Here is a 12,001-nt window from a genome sequence, read left to right as displayed (position 1 = left end):
TTTTGGTTAGGTATGCCAAAACTGTACAAACTTGAACACACTCAACCCTCTATGCCAACAAGAGTAGTGGTAGTGGAGGTAATCAGTATTCTCACAACACTCATTATTTTCACTGTCAGTATTAAAGCCACTGTTAACGTAAAAAAAACACCATTGAAACCTGTAAAGAATTTTTGTGAGTTTATTTGAGCCAAACTGTCGACATATGCGGGGAAGCAGAACCTCAACGAATTGAGATAATGCTCCGGAGAATGGCAGGGTTACGTCCGTATTTATACATGAAATTCATTGGTGACAGATTTAAGGAGGTGGTATTAAGCGAAGCGCGGGGAAACCTCTGTGATAGGATAAAAAGTAAAATGATGGACACATACTTAGGTGGGTGCAGGAACAATTAAGAAGAAATCTGTGGTGTCTGTTTTGGGCCCAGCACACCTGGCTGTGCCCCAGGGGCTCCATAAAAAGGGAAGTCACAAGTTACCCAGACATCCCAAAAACATGTTATCATAGATGCAAAAAGACAGATAGGCTCAGTTAGGGTAAAGGTTGACCTTATCAGTGAAGATATCAGCTTAGGACGTAACTGCCCACCACAACTGCTTTTAGTTAAGGTTTAATTTCAGACCATCCTTTGTGGTTACTTTAGGTCTCCGAGTCTGCAAAACTGCCATGCAGGCCTCTCCTGAGCTTGTCAGTTCAGCATGTGGCCCCTGAAAGGGCGAGTCGTCTCGGGGCCTGACCACGCTGCTGGCGGCCTCGGGCACTGACTCCCCAGCCCACGGCGGGAGCCAGGCGCAGGCTGCCACCCGCCCACCGCCCCCGGACCAGACCCACACGGCAGCGGCAGCAGCGGCGGCGGGGCGGGGCGTGCCCTCGCCCGAGGAGATAGAGGAGGAGGCGAATGCTGGCGCCCCCGGGAACGAGACGGAGGACGTGGACTTCCTGTCTGGGCTGGAACTGGTCAATCTGCTGGACCCCCAGCAACCGGACTGGCCCCTGGAGCCCAGGCTCAGCTCGCCCTGGGGGGGCTAGGACTGCGCCCTCCATCTTGCCCTGGGTCCTCCATTTTTGGGGCGGCCGCCATGTGCTCAGGAGAGTGCCTTCTTCCTGGAAGCCCAGGCCCCTGCTGGCCACGCCCAGGATTTCTTTAAACTAACCAATGACAATCAAGGGACGTGCACGCCATAGAGATGACCCGACTCGCACCTGGCCAATCGGCTGGGCCCACAGTCCCCTCTCCTGCCCTCACTCCACCCCCCTATAAAACCCCCTGTCCCATCAGGCCTCTCTCTCTTGGCCACTGGAGCTTACCCTTGCATCGGTGAGTGTGGCAGGGGAGCCAAACCTAGGTTTGAAAATAAATGACTCTTTGCTTTTGCATCGGACTGACTGGCTCCCTGGGGGTCTTGGGAACTTTGAAATCTGGGCACAACAGCCCTTTTTCGTCCACACCACCACTTACTGAGTGGCTTATAAATGTCAGGCACAGCACTGAGTTCTCCACATTCATTATCATATTCATCACAACCCTTGGGGGTAGGCATTATACCTGCCTGCATTTTACAGATAAGGACAGAGATGTGAAATAATTGCCCAAGGTCCCAGAGCCTGTAAGAAGCAGAGCAAAGAACTAAACCCAGATCTGACTCTAGAGATGCTTTGGCCAGAAAGATCTGTTTATACATTTCTCAAACTCCATCCGGAAAGATAAAACTGTATTCATGAAAAATGCTTAAACTTAGCCATGCCCATGTCAGAAGAATTACGTTGATAGCAATGAGTAGTAGTCATACACGGCTGACTGGGCACTTCCGTTTTGCCTGGCGATGAGCTAAGTACTTTACATACTACATTAATGCCTTTCATCTTCACAAGCCTATGAGGTAGTTCTGTTCTCATCATCTTAGAGACCCAGAAACTGATGTTCAGAGAGGTCAAATCATTTGTCCCAAGGCACCCACTAGGAAGCAGCAGGGCTGGTTTTCCAACTAAGGTCCAACTCCGTAATTCATTGCCTTAACTCCTACTTGATACAGTCTCACCAGGCAGTATAAACCATCTAGCCCATAATTGTTTCTGAGAGATGAAAACTGCCGGGGTTCTTGTCCCAACGTCAAGAAGTGTTCAGGAATCTGGAGAAGGCTGTGCATAGAGTAAATCGAGTCCAGGGACTGATAAAGAGTCCGGAGACAAGATATAATTTTGAAAGGCATTGGGGGTCAGAGGAGCTTAGCTAAAGGAGCTAAGAAGTTAAGGTCTTAAGTCTAAGGTCTTAGGTTCTCTCCTCGTCCACAGGACCCCATGCTTTTTATTAACACAACCTGTCCTGAGGGGAGGCAGATATACACACTTCAAAGGGTCAGGGTTTGGTACAGAGTCCATTGTCAGAATGGGGGAATTAGCCTAAGCTGTTCAGGTGTTTTAGCCAGTAGGAGGCAATAACATGTAGATTAAGATGCCTTTTAGCTGTCTGGCAGCCACAATCAATTTAATGTATCCTATTCAGGTTTGGGGAAATGCCTTAAAGCCATTCCCAGATGCAGCCCTGCTGAACATGCTGGAATTGGTCTCTGGCAAAAAACCTGGAGAGTCGGACACTAAGTCTGTGTCATTTCCTATTATGCATTGCAATATGGCCTCATCTCCAAGGGAACCACCCCAGGAACCTTGTGGATCTGACCTGATTCTGACCAGGACTCAGCCTATTAGTCATAGAGCTGAAAGGAATGTTATAGCGCCTCTAGTCCAGTGGTTCTCAACCTTCCTAATGCTGCGACCCTTTAATACAGCTCCTCATGTTGTGGTGACCCCCAACCATAAAATTATCTTTGTTGCTACTTCATAACTGTAATTTTGCTACTGTAAACAATATGTAATTATATATGTGTTTTCTGATGGTCTTAGGCGACCCCTGTGAAAGGGTCATTTGACCCCCAAAGGGGTCGCGACCCACAGGTTGAGAACCGCTGCTCTCGTCCAACCCAGTTGTTAACCAGATGAGGAACTTGGGGTACAGAGAGGTTGACTTGCCCAAGACTTTACAGCTGATCACTGACAGCTGCTCCTAAAATTCAGGTCTATCCTCCCTATCCAAATATAGTCCTGAATCACTTAATGAGGGGGATACATTTTGAGAAATACATGGCTAGGCAATTTTGTCATTGTACAAACATAGTCGGGTGTACTTACACAAACCTAGGTGGTATAACCCACCAGTACTTATGATGTAGCCTATTGCTTCTAGGTTAAAAATCTGTATATCATGTTACTGTACTGAATACTTTAAGCAATTGTAACACAGTGGTAACTATTTGTGTATCTAAACATAGTTAAACATAGAAAAGGTACGGTAAAAATACTTTATAAAAGATAAAGTGTGTGTGTGTGTACATGCATGCACACACACATTGTGGGGGCCAGGGGAAGGCTATGGAGGAAAGCACTGTCTGCGAGAGAAAAGACATTAGGAGGAGCGAGTAAGGAATGGAGAAAGGGAAAATAGAGAAGGGGAGAGAAAGGAAGAGCATAGATCAAAAGAGATGCAGAGAAGTAAAGCTTGAGAGGAGAAATAATAAAAGGAAGAGGTGAAAGAGAGAGAGGGAATGAGGGAAACAGAGGGTTGGCGGGTGGGGAGTGGTGATCTCCCAGGCTCCCTTCCTCCCCTGGCCCACTCCAGGCCTAAGCCTGGGGCAGGAACATGGTGGTTAGAAAACATGCTGAGTCTTCTCATCTATTTAAACCACCCAGAACTACCAGGAAATCCAACATCTTAGTAGGGTTCAGCCTTTCCTTTCAACATTGCAAACAAACTTTTTTCTTACACTCCATATAATCTGCTGTCATATATTCAATCTATTATTGACCCAAACATCATTATGTAGTACATGATCTACATCTTCCCTGTGTCTTCTCTGGCCACTCTTTACCTATCTACATCCCTGCAATTTCCCCAATAGTATCACTGACCATGCTGACAATCATTCTCACCCAGGGACACAACAAATATCTACTAAAGAAGAATTTTATGAGACAAGAGACTGTAACTCAACAAACTAAGGTTTTCAAGAAGATTGGGCCATCCACATTTCTTTATGGCATGTGTGTTTATGAAGCAGGCATACTTTTTAGACCCAGAGGGAAGGGGAAGTGTAACTAAAAGGGGGATAGGAGTGCGATCTTTGAATGTGTGCAGGATGAATTTAGTGTGAAACAACCTCTGACCAAACTGAATTTCAGTATATTAAGACACTTCCCTTTGTACAATGTATGTGTCAACCAAATTTTTCTACATGGAATCCATTAATCACAAGAAGTTACTTAAAGACTATTCCCCAAATACAGCCAACATGCTCTTATTTATTTTTGAATGAATCTTAATTTTGTTACTGCAGGCTGTTACTGTATTGTAGAACCCCTTATCAAGCTAGCTGATCTGGGAATTTCTCCAAGTGAAGACAGGAATAAGAGTACCTTACCTACCTCATAGGCTTGTTGTGAGGATCAAAGGGGACAATACATATCAAAATGCTTAGCATAGAGCTTGGAACATAATGAGGACCTCATTACATATTAGTTACTATTATTTTGATTAGGAGGAGGAGACTAGATAGCTACACCTCTTTTCTGGGGGAAGGATCCTCTTTTTTGCAAAGAACAACACAAAGAGAGATGTCTTAGATCAGTGGTTCTCAACCTTCCTAATGCCGCGACCCTTTAATAGAGTTCCTCATATTGTGGTGACCCCCAATTTCATTGTTACAAATTGAACATAATTAAAGCATAATGATTAATCACAAAAACAACATGCAATTATATGTGTTTTCCGATGGTCTTAGGCGACCCCTGTGAAAGGGTCGTTCAACCCCCAAAGGGGTCGCGACCCACAGGTTGTGGAACCGCTATCTTAGTTTCTAAGATACAAAGAGCACAGAGAATCTAGGGTACCTATAATCACTGCCAACCACTGCCTCTCATCCTTGTCCTTGAGAATCCGAAATGTGCCAAAGAGCTCTTACAAATCTGTTTCAGCATGGCAGCTGAGAGACCAAGATTATCAATAGTTTATTGAGCCCAGAGAGCATATTTTCTTTCAGGTAAGTGGTTGCCTTGGAGTTTCTCTCCTTTCATTGTCAAGGTCTTGGCCTCCTTCCTCAGGACTTTTAGGGACTAGCTCCTGTCAGAGTCACTTCAAACACATGAACCTGGCCCATCATTCAACAACCCACACGCGGCTTTGGGTACCTGTCCATTTTGTTTTACAAGACAGGCCTGGACTTTGAGACTAGAGAAGTCAATACAGGAGGTCCTCAGGTTACTTCGGAGATCCGTTCCTATGGCGCGATGTAATGCGATTTTTGCCATAAGTTGGAACCCACCTACATAAGCACCTACATCACTCACATGGAGCACATACACAGCAGTAATAAAGTGAAACATTAAAAAAAAATTTAAAAGAAAGATAACAATTCCTGACCTTTACTTGTGGTAAATAAATAATAGAAAACATAAAGCACATATGTACATGTGTCAAAATGACAGAACTTTTTTTTTTTTAATAAATAAATGGGAGTTGGCGACCTAACCCCAAAACGATATACGTTGAGTCCAACGTAACCCAAGGACTGCCTGCATACATAGGTAGGTGGGTCTCTCCGCTCTGAATGGTTTCCAACTCTTCAACTCTGGTCACCACTCTACATTCACATGTTGTTTCTACCAATCCTGTGGTACTCTATTATCAGGCTTGGTATCCACTATGATCTTCAGGGCATGGGTCATATAGTTAGTACATAGTAAGGGGTTAGGAAGAATTGTGATAATTTAGGGTTGGAGCATGCAAACCAGTAGTAGCTAACCTAGTACAAATCCCCTGTAGATATGAATATTTCGGGCCTACCAGCTGTGTTTTGAATATCACTCTTCCCTCCTAGAAGCCTATCATAACCACTTGTTTTCAAGGCAGTTGCTACTGGCAAGACTTAAGCAAATGCAACAAACACAACACCACTCTTCTCAAGAGAATTGTACCAACTAGTATTCTTTTTTTTTTTAATTGTCTTTTCCTGAGATGTTGCAGATTGGTTACAGCAAACAGAATGGCGACCGTCAAGGAAAACTGTCACTCTGGTCTCCTTTTTGAGTGCAGCAGCTACGTGGAGGCAGCTGCACAACTAGTATTCTTTTAAAAAATATTTTTTTATTGATTTCAGAGACAAAAGGAGCGGGAGAGAGAGATAGAAACATCAGTAATGAGAGGGAATCACTGATTGGCTGCCTCCTGCATGCCCCCCACTGCCCCACTGGGATCAAACCTGAAACCCCAGCATGTGGTTTCATGACCACTGGCTCACAGGTCAACCCTCAACCATTGAGCCATGCAGGCTGGGCCAAACTAGCATTCTTAACTATAAAATGCCATTGACCATGGGTGGGGTAGATGTCAAGCCTGGAATCACTGTTTTGTCATCACTCACCTCTATAAACATTTTTGGTGGGGGCTTCAGGGATCTTTATTAAGTGATGCTTTAGTCTCAGTCTGCTAGGGACAGGGAATGGGGGTGACCTCACTTCCCCCAGGTTGTCCCAGACTTGGTGTTTAGGAGGAAGGAAGTGTGCTCTCCTCTGAGGACAGCCTGGGAAGCTAAGCTAATCCTGGAGTGGGGGACAGCAGAGCTGAGATCCCCACCCCATACCCTCTGGAGGAGGGGCAGAAGTAATCCAGGTCAAAGCCACCCACCCACAGCCTAATGCTGCTCCATTCACTGACCTAAGCTATTCATGATCTTTGTTCCCACAGTCACCTCTACACTCCAAAATCTAGCCCCATGCTCAGGCCTTCATTCCTGAGAGAGGGCAAAGAAGGGAGCCCATCAGGATGTGGGCCCCTGACTGGACAGCTTTAAGGGGCCTTTCCTTTCTCTAGATCAGGGGTGGGCAAACTTTTTGACTGGAGGGCCACAATGGGTTCTTAAACTGGACCGGAGGGCCGGAACAAAAGCATGGATGGAGTGTTTGTGGGAACTAATATAAATTCAAAGTAAACATCATTACATAAAAGGGTACGGTCTTTTTTTTTTTTTAGTTTTATTCATTTCAAAGGGGCCGGATCCGGCCCGCGGGCCATAGTTTGCCCATGGCTGCTCTAGATAGTCAGGAGGGTGGTGGCCTCAAACTGCACACCCTCTCCTCTTACTGGCATCCCACTCTGTCCCAGCACAGAAGCCAAGAGCACAAAGAACAGTGACTGTGGTGAAAAGGAAAATGCGGGGGCTTGCAACCTAGTTCAGTATCTGGTTAAAAGTGTAGTCTTACTTCCCCACTCTGACTTGGGCGGAGCCACAGAGCCTAACCCTAGGGTCCCGCCCCAGCTGACTTGGGCAGAGCTGCAGGGAACCTCAGGGGCTGCCACAGGAGGAGATATATAGGTCAGAGTCTCTCCATGAGTTCAGTTCAGGCTTTGGCTACGAAAATCCTCTGGATTAGCAGATCTGCGAAATAAAGGTTAAACTTTCCTCCCTCAGAGTGCTGGCTGATCCTTCTCCTGTGCATTCTACCACAACATTTGGTGCATTGGCTGAGAAACGTCAGTTGAGCTGGTTCTTGGGCCACTGCTGGCGAAAGCAGACTTTGGGGCACTCACTTCAGGTTCTGGGACCCAAGGAAAGCATGCCACCGGCACATTCACTGGTTCCTGAACTCACGGGGCCCAGAGGGACTGCGGTGACTCTGCGCTCCAGTGGACCCAAAAGAGGCAGGAAACACCTTTCTGGGACTTCCTGGGAGGGAAGTCAAAATCAGATGTCTGAAACTGTTTTTCCCTGGGGAAATGGGTCTGCATTCTGGCCTGTCCTATGGGACAGAACAGGTAGCTGGCCCCTACCTAGGTAATTATTTACCTCAGGATAGCTCGGATCATCTGAAGGAAAAGCTTCTCTAGACAGTATTCACCATCTCTGGAACTTCCCGGGAGATAAGTCAAAACTCGGACTGGATAAGGGTCCGAGTCTGGCCTGCCTTTGAAAAAGAAGAGAAGCATTTCTAGGCAGTTTTCTACTGCCTCTGTTCAGGGACTTGTTCTGTATCTCTGCACAATTGAAAGTGATTTTGTGAATGCTGGGTATTCTGTGGTGTAAATGTGGTGCACGCTGGTATAAAAGTGTTTATTGACTGATGTTTATTTCTGTTTTGTTTTGTTTTTAACCCTTCTAAACCATGGTGATTCAAAGTTTTTAGTGAGGAATGTTATCTGTCTTTATTGTTTAAATATGTCTCTTTGTTGTTTAAATTGATTAGCTAGTGAAATTTCTGTTTGTGCCTCTTAAAAATATGAATGTATTGCTAATCTGAGGAATGATAATTATTTACATGTCACCTAAAAATTAAGGCTAAGAATTCTAACTATCTGGAAAGAAAGTATGGCTTTGGTGTAATGGAGGAAGGTAAAGAGAAATGTTGAAAGAAAGTTGAATGGATGACAGGCCAGTAAGCCAGAAACTGAACAGAAATCCTTTCTTCCCTAAATCAAGGTCATTGGAGCCTTCTTGTACATTGGAGCCATCTTGTAAATCCTCTCTTCTCTAAAGCAAGGACACTTGGGAGTAAATGATTTGCATTTTGCCTCCCTAAACAGAGGTTAAATAGCTTATGTCAATGTACTCAGGGAGACTGATATCAGAAATCTGATTAGTGTCATTTGCTCTCCACACATAAGGACAAATGAAGTTAGAAAATAAGCCTTATTTTGATTAGTTCTTTTACTCAGGTATTTTTTTTTTTTTAAAGAGAAGGCACCCCGGTCCCTCCCTGCAACATGGGTAATAGTTCCTCCTCAAACTTTACTCTCTTAGAATGTATGTTAAGGACTTTTAAAAGGGGGTTTATTGGAGACTACAGGGTAAAACTAGTCCCCTGGGAGTTAAAAAGGATGTGTGAAATAGATTGGCCATCTTTTGGAGTAGGATGGCCACCAGAGGGCACATTGGATGTCCCCACGATCAGGAATGTTCACAGAACTATCACAGGAGAGCCAGGTCATCCCGACCAGTTCCCTTATATTGACCAGTGGCTAGAAATAGCAGAGCTTAAGCCACTTTGGATCCAGTTTTGTGTATATAAGAAAAAAGGGCAGGCCCCTCAGAAGGAGAATAAGCCTCCTATTCTGCAGGAACCCCCTGAGGAAGCCCTGCCAGTTCTACCACCTCCATATGTGCCTTAAGCTGTACCCAGTGCCCCTTTGCCTAGCCAGGGAAGCTTAGATACACCACCTCCTTCAGAGCCAGTGGGATGACGTTTGCATTCAGCAGACTGGGGACCCAAACCACAGATGCCTCGCTGAGAAATGCAGGGTCCTCATATAATTGGAGAAAATGGGACCCCATAAGCGGGAGGGATTGGTCTTTTACTACCAGCCTTTCACTATGACTGATCTGTTAAATTGGAAGCATCACACTCCTGCTTATTCCAAAAAACCTCACACCATAGTTGACCTTCTGGAGTCAATTTTTCAGACCCATAAGCCCACCTGAGTCGACTGCAAGCAACTCCTTCTCACGCTTTTTAACACTGAGGAGTACATGAGAATAATAACAGAAGCTCGGAAATGGTTCCAGACCCAAGCCCCGCCAGGGATATCAGACAGACAGATGGGCCAGGGAGGCTCTCCTAGATGTGGAACCCAGATGGGACCCGAACTTGGAGGATGGGAGGGCCAGATTAGAGAGCTACCAGCTGGCCTTCCTTCAGGGTCTCCAGGCTGGGGTCAAGAGGCCACTAATATGGCCAAGACTTCTGAGGTTTTCCAGAGGCCTGATGAAAGTCCAGCAGCCTTTTATGAGAGACTCTGGGACCATAAATGCAAAGCTCACCGAGGTGCCGGCTCTAGGGCTCCCAGATGTGACACGGGACTTTAACCTTTTCATTCATGAGAACAATGGGGTAGCCGTCAGAGTTCTGCCTCAGGAGTTGGGACCCTGGCAGAGGCCAGTAGCCTACCTCTCCAAACAGATTGACCCAGTTGCCTCTGGGTGGCCCCATGGCTCAGAGCCCTTTCAGCCACGGCCTTATTACTCAAAGAGGCAGACAAGCTCACTCTGGGACAGAATTTAAATGTTAAAGTGCCTCATACTGTTGTCACCCTAATGGAACCTAAGGGGCAACATTGACTGACTCATGCTCGGATGACTCAATACCAAGGGCTCCTATGTGAAAATCCACAAATGAGATTAGAGGCAGTAAGAACTACTAATCCTGCCACTTTCCTACCCATTGCACAGGGAACCCCTGAGCATGATTGTCTAGAAGTCCTAGAGGAGGTTTACTCCAGCCAGCCATATCTAACAGATAGGCCTCTCTGGAATCGGCTTAGTATTGTTCACGGACAGCAGTAGCTTCCTAGATGAAGGAAAAAGATTAGCAGGGCATGCAATAGTATCAAACTTTGAGACAATAGAGGCACAGGCCCTACTTGAAGGATGGTCAGTGCAGAGGGCAGAACTTTGGGCCCTAGTCAGAGCCTGAAATCTCAGTAAAGATAAGCGCACCAACATGTACACTGACTCGCACTATGCCTTTGCTACCCTGCATATGGGGCCATATAGAAGGAAAGGGGGCTCCTGACGGCCAGAGCCAAAGGAATCAAAAATCAGAATGAGATCTTGAAGTTACTAGAATCAGTCTGGGAGCCCAAGGAAATAGCAGTCATCCATTGTAGAGGACACCAAAAAGGAAAAAACTTGGTATCAGAAGGGAACCACTGTGCAGAGGCAGTGACAAGGCTAGGTGCTAAGGATCATGCGGCACCATCGCGGATCATGCTGGTTCCTGAATTACCTGCCCTCCAAAATACACCCCTCAAGAAGAAGAATGGGCCCAACGAGAAGGGGGTAAAAGGACGGAGGAAGCTCTCAAAGTTTCAGGACTGAACACCTGGATCCACCACTCCCGGTAAAAGCAGACCAACAGCTGGACAATCAGCATCTAGAGTGGAAGGTGACATCTGATCTGAACCACCCACTGTGGACTATCTTCAAGAAGATGGCAGATACAGCTGAAGGCGGCAGATCTGGAAGACCTGTGCCTTATTCCTTTAGTTATAATCACAATGTCCCATTCCCTTAGCCCTTTCTTTCACATCAATCTCTGTGGGCAAGACAGGTGAAGTTGTTTGAAAGAAAGCAGTGGGAAATTCCCGCCGTTGGCACAGAGATAGTATCAGCGGGGAGTCACAAAAGTCAGGGGGCCTGTAGTATTTCCATGCCCGTGCACATGAAGTGCCTGGTTCAGGTCCAGGGAGCCCAGGTGGTTCTGCTATCGGGTGTTGGGCAGAACCATGTTAACAAAGCACTCAAACTGTGCTGTGCGATGATGACTCAAGGAATCCCACACAATCCCACACTCTTGCTAGTTGCCACTTCCAGAAACCAAAATAGATCTCTGGTGCTAAGAGACAGCAGGCCTTTTATATCTGCTCAGAAAAAAAATAAGCCCAGTCCTAAGAACTACCATGCTATGCCATACAAAGGAATGTCACACCCACCACCCTTAAACATGACAATTACTAGTATGTGCACTGTGCGGGTGGGAAACAGAATATGAAATAATGTTAAGTGAAAACAAAAATAGGAAATAGGTACACATGCTGAGCACAGCTACGAAAAACATACAAAGAAGAGTTCTTCCCTAAAGAACTTAAGAGAATGAAGAGCACCAGAGTCCTTATTTACATTCCATCACTCCGCCAACACCTTTTATAATCACACATTTTTTAAAATTGTCATGCTGATCACACTAGGTAACTGAGACATCTGCCATTTAAATGACACAAGTTACCTCTGCAGATCATTTGATTCAGAGAATAGAGAAGAGCTGAATGCTAAGGGGGCTGGCACTTTAAAATGGCCTTCCTCTTCTCACGCCTTCTCACATTGAGGGCACAGTTACCATTTCAGAATTAGCAGTACTATGAGAAATTCCTTCCAAACACCTAGCTGACCAAACTCTAAGA

The 12,001-nt window shown here is 45.7% G+C and overlaps 1 non-coding gene across 1 annotated transcript; it reads right to left on the bottom strand.

Moving 5' to 3' along the window:
* Positions 1 to 6,050: 6,050 nt before the first annotated feature.
* LOC132225380 (small nucleolar RNA SNORA16B/SNORA16A family) lies at positions 6,051 to 6,181 on the bottom strand. The gene has a single exon (XR_009450894.1). It is a non-coding gene; the product is annotated as a small nucleolar RNA SNORA16B/SNORA16A family (small nucleolar RNA).
* Between the last annotated feature and the right edge of the window lie 5,820 nt (positions 6,182 to 12,001).

Source organism: Myotis daubentonii, chromosome X, assembly GCF_963259705.1.
Source record: "Myotis daubentonii chromosome X, mMyoDau2.1, whole genome shotgun sequence".
Lineage (NCBI taxonomy): Eukaryota > Metazoa > Chordata > Mammalia > Chiroptera > Vespertilionidae > Myotis > Myotis daubentonii.
This window is presented reverse-complemented; position numbering and strand designations above follow the sequence as displayed.